This window comes from Canis aureus, chromosome 4 (genome assembly GCF_053574225.1).
Source record: "Canis aureus isolate CA01 chromosome 4, VMU_Caureus_v.1.0, whole genome shotgun sequence".
NCBI classification, from domain to species: Eukaryota; Metazoa; Chordata; class Mammalia; order Carnivora; family Canidae; genus Canis; species Canis aureus.
In genome coordinates this window covers 86,029,021-86,051,053 of record NC_135614.1, presented here as the reverse complement: position 1 = coordinate 86,051,053, position 22,033 = coordinate 86,029,021, and the positions used below count along the sequence as shown (strand labels likewise).

General features: G+C 36.7%; 1 protein-coding gene and 1 pseudogene across 6 annotated transcripts in view; both read right to left on the bottom strand.

The window, feature by feature from the left end:
* LOC144311754 (F-actin-capping protein subunit alpha-1 pseudogene) overlaps window positions 1–5,599 on the bottom strand; it is an 88,354-nt pseudogene extending 82,755 nt beyond the window's left edge.
* The window catches only part of CDH18 (cadherin 18), a 951,119-nt gene that overhangs the window by 698,590 nt on the left and 230,496 nt on the right, over window positions 1–22,033 (bottom strand). The window lies entirely within an intron of this gene.

Here is a 22,033-nt window from a genome sequence, read left to right as displayed (position 1 = left end):
GCTACCAACTTTTTTCAATGTGGTGGCTAAAGTCTATGAAAATGAAACAAAGTGAATGTACCTGGATGAATATTGAGAATAAGCTAATGAATAGATTTAACTATTCAGAATCAAACAATTTACTAGATACTGATAACCACTTAGGGTTGTGGAAAAGTACATTGTATTTAGAAAAGCAAGTACTGAAATAGAATAGAAGTCGGCATCTCTACTCCTGTATTTGCGACTGTTCAGTACCCATCTAGGAAGACCTTGCTAATTATGTTATTAAGATGTGAGACACCACAGTTCAATGCTTTATTTATGAGTAAACACCCCTCCAATTAACAAATAATAGACTCTATGAGAGACAATATGTAGTCTATAATAATTAATATAACATAAACTTCCTGATTAAGTGACTTTTGTTCTTTTTTATACTGGTTTTTTAAAGTTGTTCTGATATTCAAATAGCTCAAGGAGTTAGTACAGTCCATGATAAAGGCATAGACTTATAAGACAAAAGCAGATAATACAGGAAAACAAAGTGGATGTGGTTTGAGAAGCAACATGAATGAAGAGGAAAAAAATAGTAAGTTGGTACTATTTTTTGTAAAATAAATAGCACCACCAAAAATAGTAAATTGGTACCAATTCTGAGTATATGGAACCGCCAGTCACTATTGCTTTCAATTAATTGATGGATGCAATGAGGTAATGAAGAACCACTGTTGCCCAGTTACTGACATCTACTTTTTATGTGAACTCTTCAAATTCTCAAATCTCAAGAAGATTTGTCACTTATCTAATTACGGTATCAGTTGTCCATCATTTGTGCTATCAGTAGATAGGTGACCACCATCACGGGCACCTAAACATGGAAATCGTGCTAACTTCAAAATTATACTAGGGTATGATATATACAATGGATTAAATTAAGCATCTGTAGAAGTCAGCTGTTATACATTGAACTATACTGAAGATATGTTAAAGTCTCATCTCTCTGATAAACTGAGGTTATTCATATGGGCTCTAATCCAATATGGCTGGTGTCTTTATCACAAGAGAGGGACAGAGATGGAGACAACATCAACAATACCATGTGACTAAGGAGACAGAGATGTTCAGCCAAGTAACCCTAATACTGCTGGCACCACCAGAACCTAAGAGAAAATAATGAAAACAATTCCTCCCTGGAGCCTTCAGAGAAAGAAGAGCCTTGTTGATACCCTAATCTTAAATTTCTAGCCCCTAGAACTCTGAGAAAATAAAGTTCTGTTAAGTTATCTAGCTGGTGTACTTGATTATGGCAGAGCTAGAAAATTAGTACATCTCTTTCTAATCCAGAACACTTCCTGTGTATATCTGGGATAAGAGTAATAAAGAGGAAAACCAACAGCTTGGTATAGTGAAAGGTTGAAGGCCTCCCTATTAAAATCACAACTCACGCACGCATGTTTGTTTTTCCTGCTTTTGTTAAGCATTGCCCTATAGATTCTAGTTGGTAAAATAAGGCAAGAAACGTAAAACATCCATATTGGAAAGGAAGAACTGGGATTGTTTTTATTTGTAAACAACATGATTTCTATGTAGAAAACATAATACAGAGTGCTACAGAAACTAATAAGAAAGTTTAACAAGATGCAGGACATAAAATCAACATATAAATATGCATCATATTATACATTCTAGTTATGCACAATTGAAACTGAAAATAAAAAAAAGCATAATACCATTAACTGTAGCATCAAAAAATGTGAAATACTTTGGGAAAATTATGATGATGCAAATGGCTTTCACAATAAAAGCTACAAACATTGCTGCAAGAAATTGAAATCTTAAGTAAATGGAGAAATAAATTATGCTTATTTGTAAGAAGATAGTATTTGTAAGATACCAACTTTCTCAGATTGGTCTATAGATTTGACGACAATCAATATTCCAGTTGGTTTCATTTTTGTAGAAAGTGACAAAATGATTCTAAAATTTATATGAAAAGGTAAAATTACCACTAGTAGGAAAACACTTTGAAACAGAAAACATTTGAAATATGAACATAGCCTATTTCAAGTGTTATAATAAAGCTACAGTAATCAAAACAATGTAGTATTTACATAGAAAAGCAAAGTAGATCTCTGTGATGAAAGAGTCCAGAAATAGAAGAGCAACTGATTATCAACAAAAATTCACAGGCAATTCAGTTTGAAAAAGGTAGTCATTTCAGCAATTGGTGCTGAAAATTTTGAATATTTGCAAAAAAATAATGTCATTCCACATCTTGAACTGTATACACAAATCAACCCAAAATGCACTAATGTAAGTAAAGGTAAATGCTAAAAGTGTAACATTTCTAGAAGAAAAAATAAGAGAAAACATTTATGACTTTTGGTTATAAATGCATATATTTATCCATCTAAGGTAAAGCGCCAACAAAACAATCTATAAAATAATGCATTCATAACTTGGAACCTATCAAAATTAAAAAAAAAACAAAAACAAAAACAAAAAAACAACTTCCCTTCAAAAGACATTCTGGGATCCCCGAGTGGCTCAGTGGTTTAGCGCCTGCCTTTGGCCCAGGGCGTGATCCTGGAGACCCAGGATCGAGTCCCATGTCGGGCTCCAGGCATGGAGCCTGCTTCTCTCTCCTCCTGTGTCTCTGCCTCTCTCTCTCTCTCTCTCTCTCTCTCTCTCTATGTCTATCATAAATAAATAAATCTTTAAAACAAAACAAAACAAAGACATTCTAATAAAATGGAAAAACAAACCACAGATTTGGAGAAAATATTTGCAAAGCATAAAACTGAAGAAGAACTTGTACCCCAATGTGCAAAGAACTCACAAAACCCCCAATGTGCAAAGAACTCACAAAACTTAATAAGAAAAAAAAAAAACTCATACCCCCATCAAATGACCACAATATTTGAACAGACACTTCCCAAAAGTAGATATACAAATGAAAAAAATCACAGGCAACGATAAACAACCACATCAATCTTTCAGAAAATGTGAGGAGTTTTTTGAAAGTCAGCTTTCCTATGACTCTCTTGAGGAGAAATGATAATTTGCATCTGAAAATGTATATTCCTTTTGACAGTTACATCAGACAAGTGCTCCTTTATAACATTTTCCATCAAGATTACTCAATTAATTGCCTTGTTCTGAGCCCATTAAGGATCATTAAAATTATAATTTGGGCTTATCATAATAGATTTTTTTAAGAGATGGAAAACATGCTGATCAATCAACAATGTTGAGCTATTTTTTTCCCCATTGAAACGGGAAGGACTGCCATTTAAGGTTGAGTCTTATTCTTCTTGTGAGATAGGTCAATCACCCCACTGAAGCCAATCAATTTACAGTCTGAGAAAACACTGAATTTTGTTCTGCATCCTCCATACTTAGTACCAGGCCACAAACAGACTTGACCCCAGCAGCCAACGACCTTCTCGGAGACCCTGCTCATGTAGCCAGGGAATTCTCTTTTTTAAATAACATTTTTAACTAACACCTTTAGGAATTCAATTATCAGAGACTAATTATCATAGAATCTCCCATAACCGGGTATGAATTAGAAGTCAAGTCACATTTGGGGCCAGTGAACTGTATTCTGTTCCTTAGCCATAGTGTGCAGAATTCCTTCTCAGGGATAGCAGAGTTTGTAATGTGCTTGTAGTGGAGCCCTGATGCTTGTTTCTTTGCTTTTTTGTATTGCAAGTTCCTGAACTTGAGCTTTGATTGCTGAAGCATCAAAAGAAAGAAGCATCCACTTCAAAGAAGGTTCTTTGGAAAAACACATTGGGGACGCCTGGATGGCTCAGAGGTTGAGCTTTCTGCCTTTGGCTCAGGGTGTGATCCCAGAGTTCCAGGATCAGGTCCCACATTGGGTTCCTCGCATGAAGCCTGCTTCTTCCTCTGCCTGCGTCTCTGTCTCTGTCACTGTGTCTCTCATGAATACATAAATAAAATCTTAAAAAAAAAAACAAACACATTGCCAGCCATAGGTCTAAAGAGCCAGGCCACCTGCCCACACTGAGGTGCTTAAAGATCTTGTCTAAAGATCTTGCCTTATCTAAAGATCTTGATAGATTTAGATAAGTGACCATTGGTCCACTTGCATTTTTCTCTTCCCCTGCTTTTAGGTCCCACTGCTATGTTTTAAATTCACCAATAAGGAGTGAACCCTTGAAACTCCAGGCCCCCATCCTTGACCTCAATAAAAGCAGAACCCCAGGGCCATGTGCTCCTTCTCTCTCTACCTGCAACCTCACTGCGTGGCCCCATGTGGGCTGTGTAATTTCCAAGTGCTCTAAGTAATAAACTTTTTTTTTTTTTTTTTTTTTTTAGTTTCTTGATAGTTGTCACTAAAGGGCACCTTGCAATCGTAAGAACTACAAGGTCAGATCCAACCTCAGCATTGGTTACTCATAGGCATAGACCAGCACAAAATATATTACAATTTATTTGCGTGGATTCCTTGAGAAAACACTTCTAAGGAATAGCAAGCATGAATTTTGGTATCTTTTATGTTTGAGAGCTAATTCATCCCAGAACTTCTTTCTGGAAAAAACGTGTTTCGGCACAATAGCCAATACTTCTCAGAAAAAATAGAGCACCCTTTTTGCATTGATTTGGATTTCTGGTATAGTTACTACAGAAATAATTTTTTTTGTAGATCCCATCATAATTATGTGTACCAATCTCAGTGATAACCGAAAACTTCAATTATACACTTTCTCTAGAGAATTGAATTTCCTGAACACTAACCTTGGTTATTAAGATGAAGAAAATTTACCTTATCTTTTAATTCTCCAACTGAATCAGCACACTTAATGATATTGTTTTTAATACTATTATATGAAATTATATCAATATATTTATTTTATTTCCCCTCGTATATTCACGTTTGCTACTTTTGATATATATTTACTTTTTATTACTTAGCACGTACCACAAATTGTATGTGATACTAGAAATACAGATATTAATTACATATCATCTGTGGACTGAGCACAACATCTAATGAAAAGAAGAGATATATAAGCAAGCAATTATAAGCAATGCATATTATATGCCTTGTAAGAAAAATATAAACATGGTGTCTGAGCTAATATCTCTAAAATGCCATTGTTTACTTTGCCATAATTGTCAGTAAAGCAAGTATTTTAAAATTGAAATCTCAATATTAATAGAGACAGATGGGTTCAACATCTACTGAAGTCATTTGTTTTACATAGTAGTCATAGTTTTTAATAAGATATATGTATATATATAGTTCAGCTGCCATTTATAATAGTAACTAAGTACCAATAACTGTTATTATGCTAAACAGAAAATAATGGTTTCTATTGTGAGAAAAAAGGGCAATAACACCAGTCCTCTGAATTGTCAACATATACATTTCAATCTCAGAAAGCACATGTGAGATTTAAATGAGAAAAAAAAAAAAGATCAATAACTATAAACTATGCTATTTGGGTATATTTCATGTTAGAAAAAGTTGTACTTATTTTCTTGGGGATTCTTGGTTAAGAAAATATTCAAAATCATGGTATGCATTAACCTTTCCTAATCTACCTGATGTGAACTGTCCACATGTACGGCATTTTCGTGTAGTCATCGTCGACAGCCCTGGTATCCTGGAGCAGGATGTGGCATACAGACCAGCTCGCACAGTGTTTCTGTGTTCCCTGCCTTCCTTTCTGGTGACCAAGTTCATAATCCAGCTCATTCAAACTGTGCAGTGGGCCCTGGGAATACCCCAAACACATACTTCAGCATCTCTGCACTGAGGATGTTGACTCTGTGATGGGGAAACTGAAGGACTCTGTAAAATCTGCTTTTTGCTCCTTTTTTCTGTTTCTATTCTCGCCAGGACCTGTACCCCCACTTTACACATGTCTTGTAATGCAAATAGCATGTGTGGTTCTTGTCAGGGACAAAGAATCAATGGTTTCTCTAGAATAGATAACATTGAAGGAAGGACCTGGTGACAAAGACCTGACGAAGCTACCATATGCATATTCCAGAACACCTGAGCTAGACATCTCAACGACAGGACCCCTTGACTCCAAGGAAGAGCAGTTGGGTCTTCACCTTTGTTCTCATTGGTTCCTGGAAACCCAGGAGACCCATAAACCTGATCACCGCCCTCCATAAAACCCCCAGACCCTGAACAAAGACAAGACTCATGCTCCTTTCCTCCTGAGTCTCCCAGAAGCTCCGTCCGTATCTACTCTCTCTTTCCTTCAATAAACTCTTCTCTCACTTCTTGCTGACTCACAGTTGATTTCCATTCTATGTGAAGCCAAGGATTCTCTTGGTTGGTCCCGTGGTACCCCCTCCGGGCCCCCAGAGCCTGCCTGCCTGCCAGTACAGTTGGATAAAATAAAACTCACTCCCATGCATCACAGTGTCTATCACGAAGTTGCAACCCCCATTAATTCGTTAATAGTTTCTACAGCCTAGACGGTACTTATTTTTGAGACATTTTTCTTCTGCACTTGAGTTGCCTATGTTCCTTTCAAAAGTAAGTGAGCAAAATCTCATCCTGATATTTCATTGCTAATACGGACTACATTTTCACCCAATTTTCATTTTTGGAGAAATTCTCTACAAGTTATAGTACATGAACTATGATTCTGTGCCTCTATTAGGCACAATAATTCAAATAGGGGTGTGACTGCTGAAATTTGTATAAAATTTCACAAACTTTACCCTGAAGTAATATGTAAAAATAAAGTTTAATTTACTTTTCTTATAACCTGTCATCACCAGGTCAAAACTGGTCAGTCTCGGAGTCACATGCTTTAGAATATTAGACATATATAAGGATATAAAAAATATTTATTCAAATTTGAGTTGAAGAATAAAACTGTGTCTCATTCCCCACAGGTGCCTCTGATCATAATACTTGATGGCTTTTATTTATTATAAGTTTTAAAAATAAACTAAAACTTTCCTCCTTCCGTTTGAAACCTACGTATTTTCTCAATTAAAGTATTGCAAATATCCCAAACATACAGGAATATTAAAAACTCACACCTTCAGAATTGTGTTGAGGTTTACAACATTCAGATACTTGGACTTTCAACTCAAACAATACATGATTTCACATACATGCTCACACAGACACATGCACACGTATTCTGAATTATGACGAGCAGATAACAATAATAGAAACAATAGTCTGTAAATCTGATTGTAAATATTAGCTGATTTGATAGCTTGAATAAATTTCTTAATGCTATAGAGCAAGAAGCATTCACATGAAACAATCAGCATTATAGTGATGAAACTTCTTTTTACCCCATTACTTATTTAAAATGTAATAAAATGCATCACGCATTTCTCCTGCCATCAGATAACGGAAGAAAAATGGCATTGGTGAGACTGACCTGAACAACATTTGTTTTCAGGAAATGTATTCTTGAACAAGCAGCTGAAGCCCTTGCAGCAGTTTGCGTACTTGATGTATAAAGCATTGAATACGCAAGAAAGCATTTCGCGGGGTCAGAAATGAAACACATTTGAACCTGCTGTTAACATTCAGCAAAATATACTGCAGATATTCTGGAATCTTTTTTTTTTTTTAATTTCCTGTCACTGTGGATCAGATGCCGTGCAACCTACATAGAAAATGATGGCATAAACTCCGTTTCCATAAGAATCTACTTTGCAATAGAAGAAGAATGGACTGTTACCAACTCAGCTGCAGAATCTCACTGCACTGCATCTTCTCAGACTACTGAAATCTTTAGCTCTAATAGAAATTATTTATAAGGATTTGAGCGTGTCCGTGAAAGTGACATACAAGTTAAAAATATGATAGAGAAGATTTAGTTGGAATCAAACTCCTTCATAAAAGACAAGTATTTCCCTTCTAAATTCAAAGTAAAAATATGTGACCAGTGATGCAAAATAATGGGCGTTATGCCAGTTTTTCCCTTTGATCAGATCGTTTTGTTATTCTTATGCACTCTAATATCATGGCACATAAGTTGGTGTGTCATGAGATCAAAGTAATGTGGCTATCAAGAAAGAAACAAATACAAAACAAAGGGTGGTAAGAGGTGAAATATTTAATTATATCTCAAGAGTCTTTTATCCTGGCAGTAAATTACACACACACACACACACACCCACATACATACAAATGGTATATCCCTTTAATATTTAAAAACCAAGTAATCTGGATTGTATTTCAGAAAAATGGAAATTTGTGCAACTTTCATATTTTAAAATAACTATAGTTGGGGCACCTGGGTGGCTCAGTTGGTTGAGCTTCTGACTCTTGGCCTCAACTCAAGTCCTAATCTAAGGGTCGTGGGATAGAGCACCAATAGAGCCCTGCATCCAGCTCTGTGCTGAGCAAGGAGTCTACTTGAGACTCTATCTCCCTCTTCCCCATCCTTCCCCACCACTGTCTCTCTCTCAAATAAATAAATTGTAAAAAAAAACTACAGTTAAAATATATTTTATTTGTTTTTTTATTTTTATTTATTTATTTTTTAAGATTTTATTCATTTATTCACGAGAGACACACAGAGAGAGTCAGAGACACAGGCAGAGGGAAAAGCAGGCTCCCTTGAAGGAGCCAGATCTGGGACTCGATCCCAGGACCCCGGGGTCATGACCTGAGCCAAAGGCAGATGCTCAGTCACTGAGCCACCCAGGTGCTCCAAGATATATTTTAATAGAATCATTCTTCACATTTCTTAAACTCAATTCAACTGTTCCAGAAATTAACCATTTTTCATGTTTATTAAATTGTGGTATTATTTTTATCAATATCATAAAAATTCTGTTGGATGTCTTGTCATGATACCTGTATCATGTCAAATTTCCCCAATATTCTAACTAATCAGTGGCATCAGACACAGTCTCAATTAATTGGCATTCTCTACTCATAATGCCTCTTTTTGGCTAATGTTTCTTCTTCACTAAAGCCATATAGTCCAGGATCCAATGTCTGTATAGTAACTAATTTAATATTCATAATAACTATTTTCTCCTTACGAATGATATTTTCAAGATGATGATCATGAGCTAATTATGAAATGTTAACTTACTCTCCTAATGGCATACAGTCAGTAGCAAATTGTTGAGCTAGAATCTAAGTTAGAGAAGTCTAGCTACAAAAGCTCTACACAGCTACAGACATTGTCGCTGAAGGCGATGGTGTCAGAAGATCCTGTGGCCACTTTGATCCACATAAATATTCATGAACAGCCATTATGTCTGATGAGTGGTGCATTCAAAAGCCCACTATACGAGGTGACACTCTACCAATTTAATACCAACTTTGGGATTTTCTAATTACGGGAACATAGTCAACATCATTGACTCTATGAGTTTCTATTTCCTGCTTGCAAAATGAGCATAAATCTATCTAATTCATTAAACCTTGTAGTTTATAGTGACATCGAATGAGATTTAGAAGAAAAAATATTTTTAAACACATACTTGAAAATTTAAAATTATAGTCATAGCAGTAGAACAACCAAAGAACACACTATAGACCAGATAAACACTGACTATAGATTCAATAAAGATCTAACAATAAGTAAGGACAGCAAATGAAAAAAAAAAAAAAAGATTACAACACATTTAAAATAGGCAAAGGTAGGGGCGCCTGGGTGGCTTGGTCAGTTAGATGGTCAAGTATCTGCCTTTGGCTCAGGTCATTATCCCAGGGGCCTCAGATCAGGCCCTGCATCTAGCTTCCTGCTTAGAGGGAAACTGCTTCACCTTTTCCCTCTACTATTCCCTCTGCTTATGCTCTCTGGCTCACTCTCTCTGTGTCAAATAAATAAATAAAATCTTTTTTAAAAAATAGGCAAAGGGAAACCTATGGAAAATAATAAGTAGGCAGCTTTTCTATTTTCTTATCCTCATCACCTAACCCTGTTGCTAATGTTACTACTGTAGCCATAAGACTATTGGAATAAAAAAAAATCTAATTCTCAAATTTTAATGATGATAACAAGTCACATAACTGCACAAATGGACTTCAGGTCTCCTGCTTGACTATTTATCAAAGGCAGGGAGAAAATAATCTTTTCCTTCCGTCTCCACTGTGTTATCCACTATTGTTCTCAGAATTATCCTGGTCACCAGAAGCAGAAGCATCTGTGAGCATGTTAGGACCTCATGGACCCCACCTTGACCTACTGAATCAAAATCTCTAGGGATGAGTCCCAGTTAACAACATTCATAAACTCTCTAGGTGATTCTTATATATGCTACTGTTTGAGAATCACTGCTCGACACCAAAGAAATCATCATTCTTGTGCACTTGAACAAGAAATATATCGACAGTGCTTATGCAACTCTCCAGCTGGATTTGTGTAGAAAGATCCAAGCCAGGAAGAAAGGACCTATTTATTCAGTGAACATTTGGATGTCTTATCTAGGCATGGACCCGGGATGAATTCTGAGGTCAAAACAGTGAATAAAGCATAGCTCTTGCCTTTGCATAACTCAAATAAATAACTGTAAGAATTAGTAGAAACTCCCAAATCAAGACACCTCATCAAATCTAGAGGGATTAAAATAACTACCAAGAAGGTGATATTTGAGCAGCTTGTTGACAAGCATATCAGTTTTAGGAAATAATCTAAAGAACAATGCTTGATTGGAAAGCCAGAGATAACATGTTCAAAGCCGTGGTGACATGAGGAAGTCTGGCCAATTTGGAAAACTGACAACAGGAGTCCTGTAGCCAACAACTAAAACACAGATACAAAGGTTGTAACAGGGAGAGAGAGAGAGAGAGAAGAATTGTGAGACGGGAATCAGAGATGTAGACTCAGTTCAGAACAACGCTGCAGTGTATGTCATCCTGTGAAATGAAATTGGACTTGATCCCATCTTGCTTATGAGACTCACTGAGAAGTTTCAAGAAGGGTGATGATGTGCTAAGATTCTGGTTTTGGGAGCAGGATGTCAGTTGATTTAGAGGGCAGGGATAGATGCCAAGGACCCAACTAAGAAGATATTGGAGTTGATAAGAGAAATAAAAATGCATCCTAAATTATGAGAACGGCAGCAAGGATGAAGAAGAAGGTATGATTTCCAGAGACGTGTGTGCGTGCTACGAATAAAATCTGCAATACAAGAAAAGGTGTATTTGTGATAGAAGGCAAGTTTAGTTCGGAGCGTGCCACTTTGAAGTTGCTGGGGAAACACTGAATCAAAGATGTTTTAGCAGAGGAACATTCTGGGTTAGAGATACTATTAGCATGCAAGTGACAGCTGATCCCAGAGGAACGGATGAGAACTCTGAGAGAGACAGAGAAGAAGACCAAGAGAGTCAGACGGGGGAATGAGAAAGGAAGGGAGCGTGTTAAGGCCAACGAGGGTCGGTTGCTACACTGAGTTGGACAACATAGAGACCATTGAATGATCAGGAGAAAATCAGTTCAGTAGAGCAAAGGAAGCTGAACAAATATTTTGAAATGTTGAGGACTACAAGGAAACCACGTGGCTGGATAGTGAAGGCACAGTTTAGAAAGGACATGGGGTTGTTGAGTTTTGCTTTTATTTCTTGTGAAAGAATACTTTTTAAATTTTTTTAAAAGATGGGGGAGGAGGGGCACCTGGGTGGCTCAGTGGTTGAGTTTCCGCCCTGGGCCCAGGCTGTGACTCTAAGGTCCTGGGATCGAGTCTCACATCGGGCTCCCTGCAGGAGCCTGCTTTTCCCTCTGCCTGGGTCTCTGCCTCTCTCTGTGTGTCTCTTGTGAATAAATAAATAAAATATTCTTAAAAAATGATATAAAAGATGGGAGGTTTTCAAGTAGGTTTGTTCCAAGTCAATAGGATCCGGCAGAAAAGAAAAAAACGTTGAGTTTCCCGAAAGAGGAAATAATTAAAGACATAAGGCAAGCCATCAAAGTATCAAGCTTTGATTTTCTGTGATAGTAGGTCCCCAAAGCCACACAGTCCAAAGCAATTTGTCAAGGTGCCCACTGATTCCAAGCAGCCTTTATTTTATTCATTTTACCACAGGGCAAATTTTTAAATTCAGAACATGTCCTCTGGCCCTACTGGCTTCTCCAGTCTTATTGCTTACCCTGATTCACTTCAGTGAGTTGACCTCCATTCTCCAGTAATTTCTTTCATGGCTTCCTCTCTGCCATTTTATCATATCCAATTTTGAGAACTTTTTGATTCAGTAACTCTCCAAAGACCTCAAATGCCCTCAGCTGAAGCATACTGAGGCCAGTACTGATCCTTCCACAAGGGTCAGGATTTGGATACTGATACTGTTGTAAAAATCATACTCAGAACATGGAGGCATTAGCTTTTCATGTAGAATGAGACTTCATTTGTTTGTTTTTTTGCTTTTTTTTTTTTTTTTTTTTCCCCTTTCAAGTTGAGAGAATGAAAGGTAAGAATGAATCTGAGCAGTCCAGGAGGCAGTAAGTCCTCACTCCATGGCTCAATTCCTGACTTCTGAGATTGGAAAGATTATTGATGCTACAGGTAACGAGTCAAGGAGAGAAAGTTGCAGAAGTTAAACAAACAAACAAACAAACAAACAAATAAATAAGAGAAATGGCTGTAGAAAGCAAGAGAATGATCAGCAAGGGCCTAGGTTTCTTGTCCTAAGGTTGTGGTGGGCTTATCTTCAATGTCATTTGCCATTGTTTTTGTAAGGGCTCCGTATTATTTTGGGTCTAGCTTTTGAGTAGGCCAATGGCAGTGACGTTAATCTCTTACGGCTGCCATGACAATGATCCACACACTAGGCAGCTTAAAACAATAACCATTCACTGCCTCACAGTTCTGGAGGGTAGAAGTCTGAAATCAAAGTGTCAGGGGGCCATGCTCCCTCTGAAGTATCTGGAGGGAATCTGGCCCCTGACTTTATCTAAGCCTGGTGTTGCTGGCAATTGTCGGAATTCTTTGTCTTGTAGAAGTATCTCCCTATACTCGTCTTCCATCATCATATGGCATCCTCCCTGCATGACTTTGCATTATCTGTGATATATCCCTTTGTGTGTCTGACTCTATGTTTCTTCCTTTTTAAAAAAAGATTTTAAAGAAAGAGAGAGAGAGAGAGAGAGAGAGAGGCAGAGACACAGGCAGAGGGAGAAGCAGGCTCCCTGCAGGGAGCCTGATGTGGGACTCGATCCCAGGTCTCCAGGATCACACCCTGGGCTGAAGGCAGGTGCTAAACTGCTGAGCCACCCAGGCTGCCCTATGTTTCTTCCTCTTATAAGGGTGCCAGCAATACTGGATTAGCACCCAGGCTATGACCTCATCCTAAATTGATTCGGCCAGCAAAGACCTCAGTTCCAAATAAGGTCATAGTCAGAGGGACTAGGAGTCACAATTTCAATATATCTGTTCAGAGAAACAAACGAAACAGTAACATCTGTAATGATTGAGCTGCAATGATGCAGGGTGGCAGCAGGAAGGGTACAGAAAAAACTACAGAAAAAAGACAATGGCCAGAAATTGTCCAAAAGAGCATATCAATGAGCCGATGAGGAAGAGATATGTGCTGAACAAAGAAGAGAGGAAATTACCGGAATGTTACTAGATAAGAATTGCCCAAGTTATAAAATACGCTGTTTGACTAAAAATCAGGGTAATTACTCTTCTCATGGTGTATTTTAAATTTAAATTTCTGTGGCAAAGGGAATTCTCATTTTTTAGTCAGTAAGAAACATAAAGAGAAATAAATAAATCTTAAACTATACATTAATTCATAACCAATTTTATTATATTATTTTATTTTATTATTTTTTAAAGATTATATTTATTTATTCATGATACTCACACAGAGACAGAGAGGCAGAGACACAGGCAGAGGGAGAAGCAGGCTCCATGCACCTGGAGCCCGACATGGGATTCGATCCCGGGTCTCCAGGATCACGCCCTGGGCCAAAGGCAGGTGCCAAATCGCTGTGCCACCCAGGGATCCCCATAAGCAATTTTAGATATGAATTGAAATATTTAAGTAAATGAATAAAAATGGAATGAACAAAAATGAAAAATGAATAAAAATTGAAATATTTAAGTAAATGAATAAAAATTAAAATAAAAATATTTAAGTAATGAATAAAAATAGTATTGCTTTTTAACATGAAAAAAATTTTTGAGTAATTAATTGATATAAGCCACTTACTTTGATGGATTATATATTATGCAAATACTATATTATAACATCTGAAGCTCAATGTGTCAAAGCCGCAGGAGATACCAAAATCTAAAATAATTATCAACAGGATAGAAATTACTGTTGATTGGTTTATGGTGTCTTGGCGGACACTCAATTTCAATAATGTACCTACCCACTTTTGAATCTTTTCCATAGACTGTCTCCTAATGTAATGGTAAGTGATAAAATAATCTCAGGAAATATTATTAACGATGCATATTAATTATTAAATAATGTCACAGGGAACTTATATGTACTCTGAATCACTGCAATACCCATTGCTTTAGGGTCAAGTAGTTACCACCTTTAATCTTACATAAGTCAGTTTTTGGTTAAAAAGTGTATATAGGTAAAAAAGCACTTGAATGCTCATTGTTGACCTTCTTATGTATCCTGGAGAGCTATTTGTCTAAAAAATAAGCTCATTTACAACAGACCATAAAAGTTAATATCAAATTTGGTTTTTATTTTCCCTATGCATGGTTAAGACAGAAAGGTGAATTAATGTATCCTGCCAGCCCATGACAGAAAAGCAATAATGCATATCAACCAAGCACTGTGTACCACAAACACATACTGCCTGTTTTTAACGTGGTTCCTAAATTTTGATTTGGTTTCCTCGGACATGAGAGATGATAAGATGGAATGTCAAGGAATAGTCTCCTTGCCTTAGAGCTAGCTGAAATGGTAAACCTCTATTTATGTGTGATGACAACATCTCAGGGACAAGGAAAGCAGATTAGCAATCACTATGAAATTTATACTATTTTACTTAATTTAAGGTAGTAGCAATATTCAAATTATGTTTCACCCAACTTTTTTATCTTCTATCTCCATTCTTGTTTTCCATGTCTCTTAATCTTATTTTAAAATTTTCTACTCTATATATTTGTAGACCGAATTACATCCTTTTACAAAGAATGGTTTAGACATTAAAGATGTGTCAAAATGTCTTAGCTAAAAAAAAAAAAAAGTCTTAGCTTAAATATGCATAATCTAGATAGATTGACTAGTTGCTTCTACCTATTTATTTATCTGTCTATCTATGTATCCTTCTATCATCTACCTATCATCTCTCCGTCTATATCCAACATCTCAAAAAAAATTTATGGGGAATATCAAGTAAGCATACTAACTTAAAGGCTGTGATTTCAGATTGCCTACTATAGATGATTAATATGTGAAATATGCAACATGAATTTTGAACTCTGTGTATGTCATTTTACTTGAAATTTTTTTCATTAGAGAAAATATAATATTTTAGATGTCCACTAATTAAAGTTGTCACAGGGCAAATTTCCTTCACTGTTAGGATTTTAAAAAAATGATATGTACCGTGAAAGGTACCTTAAGCATTGTATGTAATTATCTTAGAACAACATGAATAATATCAATAAAAACAACGATGTGGGGGGATCCCTGGGTGGCTCAGCAGTTTCGCGCCTGCCTTTGGCCCAGGGCACGATCCTGGAGACCCGGGATCTAATCCCACGTCGGGCTCCCGGTGCATGGAGCCTGCTTCTCCCTCTGCCTGTGTCTCTGCCTCTCTCTCTCTCTCTCTCATAAATAAATAAAAATAAATCTTTAAAAAAAACAACGATGTGTTTCATAATTTCATATTATTTTGTATCACTTTTTATATTGAATTCTAAGGTCATGGGCTTTTAGATCTCTGAAAAGGAGTTATAATATCAGCTTACAATTCATGATGAGGCTAAAAATGAAAGATTTTTGGTTGAAAGGAAGGCAGTGGACCCTTAAAAGACAATAGAAAAAAATTCACTTTTCAGAAGATGACCAATTATTAAAGATTAGAAAGTGGACTAAGCTTGAGAAAATTTCTAAACATCATATATATTCAATCGATATATATACATATATATATATATATTCATTGAGATTCACAGTGAAAAATATTCTCTATATTTATTATCACACTTGACAGGAGTAGATCAATCTGCTGAAAAATTTCCATAATAGATTGTCACTAAATTCACAGTACTCCCACCATTTTTTTTTTAAGATTCTATTTATTTATTCATGAGAGATGCAGAGAGAGAGGCAAAGACACTGGCAGAGGGAGAAGCAGGCTCCATGCAGGAAGCCTGACGTGGGACTTGATCCCAGGACCCTGGGGTTCATGACTTGAGCCAAAGGCAGACGCTCAACCACCGAACCACCAGGCATCCCTATTTTAAACGTTTTGAACACAGGATCTGATTACAGAAGGCACAGTTATTCTCTCCTCTGATTTGAAAAATAATCATATTGCTATATTATTTAGATAATCACCACCTTGCTTAAAGTGAGATAAATGAATAAACTCTTCAAATTATTAATACAAAGACATAAATGTATGCAAATCCAGATTGCATTAAACAAGCATCTAATTGCTCTTAACTTAAAGTTGTTCTTAACTGAAACTCTTTAAATTAAGTATGTATACATATTCCATTTTTTATATTGAGATACACAGATGATGAAGAGACAGATCCATTTGTATCTACTTCCTTATGTCCATTTATCTCTCTCTTGTCTTACCAGAATGAATCAAAGTGTGCCTTTTAACAAAAATGAATCACTACATAAATAAATATATAAAACACTTAGGATAAGAAACTACTTTGGAAAAGTAAATGAAGGAAACAGGGCAAAGTGAAAATAGAACAGCAATATTTATAGAAATTAAAGATGTTAGCACACGGAATTCATGACCATGACCCCATAGGTATTTTCCCCCACCCTTCTATTTTGTGGATTATGATTCTAAGCACTTTCAAGAATTGCCATATATAATCATAACAAGTTCCCCCTGAGAGAAGAGCTATGCTCCCGTAGCATGAGAAAGCTGACACAGAGAGGTTGAGTCACCAGCTAAGGTCATGCTGCTGGCAGGTGGCTGCTTTCACATTCAGAAGTCGAACTCCAAAGTATGATCTCAACCATTACAGAGGGCTTCACACTTTTTTCCTAGAGGAAGACTATGATCTTGGCTTTAATTTTCATCTCAACCAAAGAAACAGAATCCAAAGAACGAACCAGAGTGTCCATAATATAAACACAGGTCAGTTGTACCGATCATGAGTCTCCATAGGAGAGACTAAGGTAAAAATTCTCAAAAGCATTGTCAAGATGAATATAAATAGTATCCTATTCCTTTTTCTTATAACTTTATAAAAATTCTAAAAAAGCATTGCCAAGGTGAATATAACTAGTATCCCATCCCTTTTCTGTGTAAGCAATGACAAATCACAGTTCTAAGAAAAAATTGGGAGGAGTTTGAGTTAGATTGTGGATACGGGTTTGTGTAATCCAAATAAATATCTGCCTGGAGCACTTGTTGAAGTCATGGTTAACTTTACAGGGCAAAATAAAGAACAAAAAGATTCCCTAAAGGGACGACTGGGTGGCTCAGCAGTTGAGCACTGGCCTTTGGCTCAGGGTGTGATCCCGGGGTCCTGGGATCAAGTTCCACATTGGGCTTCCTGTGTGGAACCTGCTTCTTCCCCTCTCTGTGTCTCTGCCTCTCTCCCTGTGTCTCTCATGAATAAATAAATAAAATCTTTTTTTAAAAAGGTTCCCATAGTCTGTCCTCTGAACTAGACATTGGAAAAAAAATGGGTAGAGTTAAGATGACTCTCTTTGACAATATCTATTTTATTCTAGTGAGGAACTAGAAGGCATCGATCTTGCCAAATTCCTGTAGCCCCCATTTGGTCTCTCTCTCTCTCTCTCTTCTTTTTATTTATTTATTTTTTTAGCATCAGAGCTAATTAGCTATAGTGGTTTTTGGTTTTGTTTTCTTTTCCCAAATAAAATGGAACAGAAGGAATCTTGCCTGGTTAGAAAACCAGCTGATCTCTGCAGAGAGGTGTACTGCGGGCAGGGCTGAGACCCTCTTTTAAGAAGATTTAAAGTTACCATATAAATAACTATGTTCAAAAGAGCCATAATTGAGTTCTATGGGGAGAAAAGGTAAGCTGTCTTTTTTGTAAAACCTCTCGGTTAAAGAAACTTAACAAGCAAACCAGCACTATTGGAGATTTAATCTCAAAAATATGCTTTTGTTGTTTCATACCCCATCCAGTAACTGAATGAAATATATTCACTTTTGTAACTGATACGTCATAAAGAATGATCAAAGAAAAGGCAAGGTAATTTTTAGGAACTGATATAAAAAATGGAATATTCTAGGAGAGTCTAGAAGATTGAGGTTCCAGAAGAACAGATGGATAATCCTTCCTTAGGGTACACTGTCTACTCATTGCAGCAACTTGTCTTGATCTATATAATAAACTCATCAAAAATAACATAAAGACATTAGATTTTTCTTTTTTTAAAGACTTTATGTATTTATTCATGATAGACACAGAGAGAAAGGGAGAGAGAGGCAGAGACACAGGTAGAGGGAGAAGCAGGCTCCATGCAGGGAGCCCGATGCGGGACTCGATCCTGGGACTCCAGGATCACTATACCATTGAATCATCCAGGGATCCCGACATTAGATTTTTCATGTAAAAGACAGAACAGAGATGTACATGCTCACAAACTTGACTCTCAAAAATTGCATTAAAATGTGAATAAGAAGTATTATCCATTCCACATATATTACTGAGTGTATACTCTCTGCTGGGCACTGTTTGAAAGATACAACCATAACAAATGAAGATCTTTCACCTTAGACTCTGGTGAGGAAGACAAACAATAAAATTAAATGATATGTAAATTATGAAGTATGATAACTTGCTAGAATAAAACATAATAAAACATGAAAAGAGGAATAGAAAATGCCAGTGAAGACACAATGTTAGATATGATGGATTCTGAAGGAATATATATATTTCCCTGTAGGAAATCAAATATTTAATCCTTTCCTATCTACTCCTGCTATCTTTCTTCACATTAACAAGGGCAGCATATATATTTTTTTAACCAGAAGCTCTAGTCACACAAGGCTTTGGGAAGACAATTTTTAACACATCTTTAGGGCAGGTTAGGGCTAAGACAGGTTTCCAGCCGCTATCGACAGGCAGCGAGAGAAAGATCATTTTCATGTAGCCCTTAGATGCTGAGAGTTTGCATATCCTCAAGGATAAATGGGTCAATCATCAAAAAAATAAAATCAAATCTCCACAGACTGTCTTCATTTTCACAACAGGCTAGCCTCCCCAATTAATAGAACAACAATAGATTAAAAAAAAAAACAAAAACAAAGAAAACAAACCAACAAGAACATACATAGAATCCATCAGATGGCTGTGCTTTTGAACTCTATCAGGTCCTAACATTTTACTAATCTGAGGTTTATGTCATGTACTACCATTCCACAAGATTCTTCTCCATTAAAATATATTATTTTAAACAAGTGAGTTTATTTTAAAACAGATTATTACCTCCAACTTGGACGTACAGCCACAAAAAGAATTAATGCTTCCTTGGAATATGGAATATGTAGAACAAATAAGCGTTAAGACTTCTACTGTATTAATCTGAACACCCATCATTCACCTTAAAAAAGGAAACCAAGAACCAAGGGAGATACATTAGAAGGGTTTTTTTTTTTTTTTTTCTTTTTTTTTTTTGGAGTCTGACCAAGAGAGGTAGAAAACACAGAAATGGCTCATTGGATACAGGCTGCTATTGTTCTTATAGCCTGATCGGGAACTTTCAACTGTCCTGTGTCTCCTTCCATGAGCATCTTTGAGAAGCATGATACTTGCTTTTTCACAAAGGTAAGAGCACAGTCATCAGTCAAGTTTCTGAATTGGGCTGAGCACAACAGGGGAGGCTAAAATTTCCCACTGGTGTTCCGGGAAATTATTAGAAATATAAAGGAACTTGGATTCATTTCTACTGTGGTCTACACTGTATAATTTGCGTACTACGTTAGTGTAGCAGTGGATATGTATGACTTATCATTGCACAAATACAAGTATTGGGGAGCATGCTGAGTCCCTCGTTGATTAAGTAAGATTGAGCACAGTCGAGAAGATTTGGAGACCACGACTTGGAACCTTGGTTCTTGAAAGTCTGTCCCAACAAATGCTATTTCTGGTTGCATTTATATTTCTCTGGTCTGTGGGGGTGGAGAAGTAAAGGAAAACAGGAGAAACATGCTTCAATGCGAAGCTCTCTTTTAAAGTTAGATTTTTGACTTTATGACTCTGGGGTATAAGTATTTGACCGATGAGATCACGGTCATATTGTATGGCAATTATTTTTTTCATATTTTCAATTCCACTTGTACCAAAATCCTTACTGTTAATGTTATTATTACTAGTAGTAGGATCAAGCGCAGCCAGAGGAGGAGAAGGAGGAAGAGTATCGCAAAGTTCCTTAGAAATTACTTGGCTTGTAAAATCCTCAAAGCAAGGAACCATTGGCACACAGATATCTTTTTGTTTTTTTTTTTTTTTTCTGTTCTGTTTTCCTAATCTGCCATCCTTTCCCACACTCCTGGCTTTTGATTCTCAGCTGCTATCATTTGCCTCATCTAATTGCTATATATGTAAAAGACCATGCACTTTAACTCAACACTAAATTAGTTTGAGACTTGAATGATTTGAAATGTCAAGAAGCTGTATCATTCCAGTAAATCAAATACACTGCCTGTATTAAGAGAATTCTAATTGGAGAGACAGCTAAACTGTGGATCCCTCAAACTCTCTAGTATGGAGGGCTTTCTATTGCCATGCCTAAGAGGACTGGGGGCGAAGCACAGAGGTGTGTTTTGACACTGGGGATAAATGATACCTTAAACCTCTTTTGCTTAATGTACTATTTTTCCCTACATGTAGAGCCTAAAGCTCAGTGTGTGATGTGTTAACTGTTTATATTTCAAAGCACTTACATAGATATGATATAATTGAATTGTTTAAGTTGCTCCAAATGAGAATTATTTGAGGATCAGCATGATTCACAACTCAGACTCATTTGCATACGCTTTTCTGCACGAATGCAATGCAAAATGCATATGCAAGGCCAGGGACAGAAGTGGAGAGGATCCTTGGCATCTCCCTTTGTTCTTAACAAAAGAACACTAAGGTGCATTAGTATTCTAAGGTCCAAGTAGCTCTAGTGTCTAAAGTCTTGAGTTGTGAGTTTGTTACCTTTAGAGAGTGTTAGCTAAGGAGAGGCTGTAAAAGCACTTAATGTAAAACATTAGAAAAAAAAAAAACATTGTTAAATATACAGTTCTCTCCAACTTGCACTGCTTATTGGAGTCTATTGCAGGTCTTAATGCATCAGGTGGGGCCACGGATACCAAATACTCAGGTAACCTGTTCCAGAAGGAGCCACGTGACTTTGGCCCTCGTCTCTTCTCAGACTTCTCAGAACAGGGCATACCCTGCTCAGGCACCCAGTGATAGCTCCATTTTTCTGTGTGATATCAACATGTTCACCTGGATAAAAAGTCCAGGTCTAGCCAAGGCAGGAGAGACAATCCTTTAAAAGAAATGCAATGTGACAGTGCAATTACACCTCCATAATGACCTCTGGCATTGTCATATTACCATGTCTAAAATATAGTTATTACAGATTTGTAAAAGATAATTACTAAATCACACTGAGAATATAATTTATGGTGGACATGATGCATTATCTAGCTTTTGTATGATTGTTTAATATTATTTCCTCTGCTCCTAATGGCTCCCACCAACACTCAGGTGAGGCTTTCTCTTCCCAACATGTCATAATTGTCATAATATTATCTAATAAGCCTTTCCTAAAAGTCTAAGTATGTCCTAACTTTTTCTATTTCTTTTTTTTTTTTTTTAAGATTTTATTTATGTATTCATGAGAGGCACAGTGAGTGAGAGGCAGAGACACAGGCAGAGGGAGAAACAGGCTCCATGCAGGGAGCCCGATGTGGGACTTGATCCC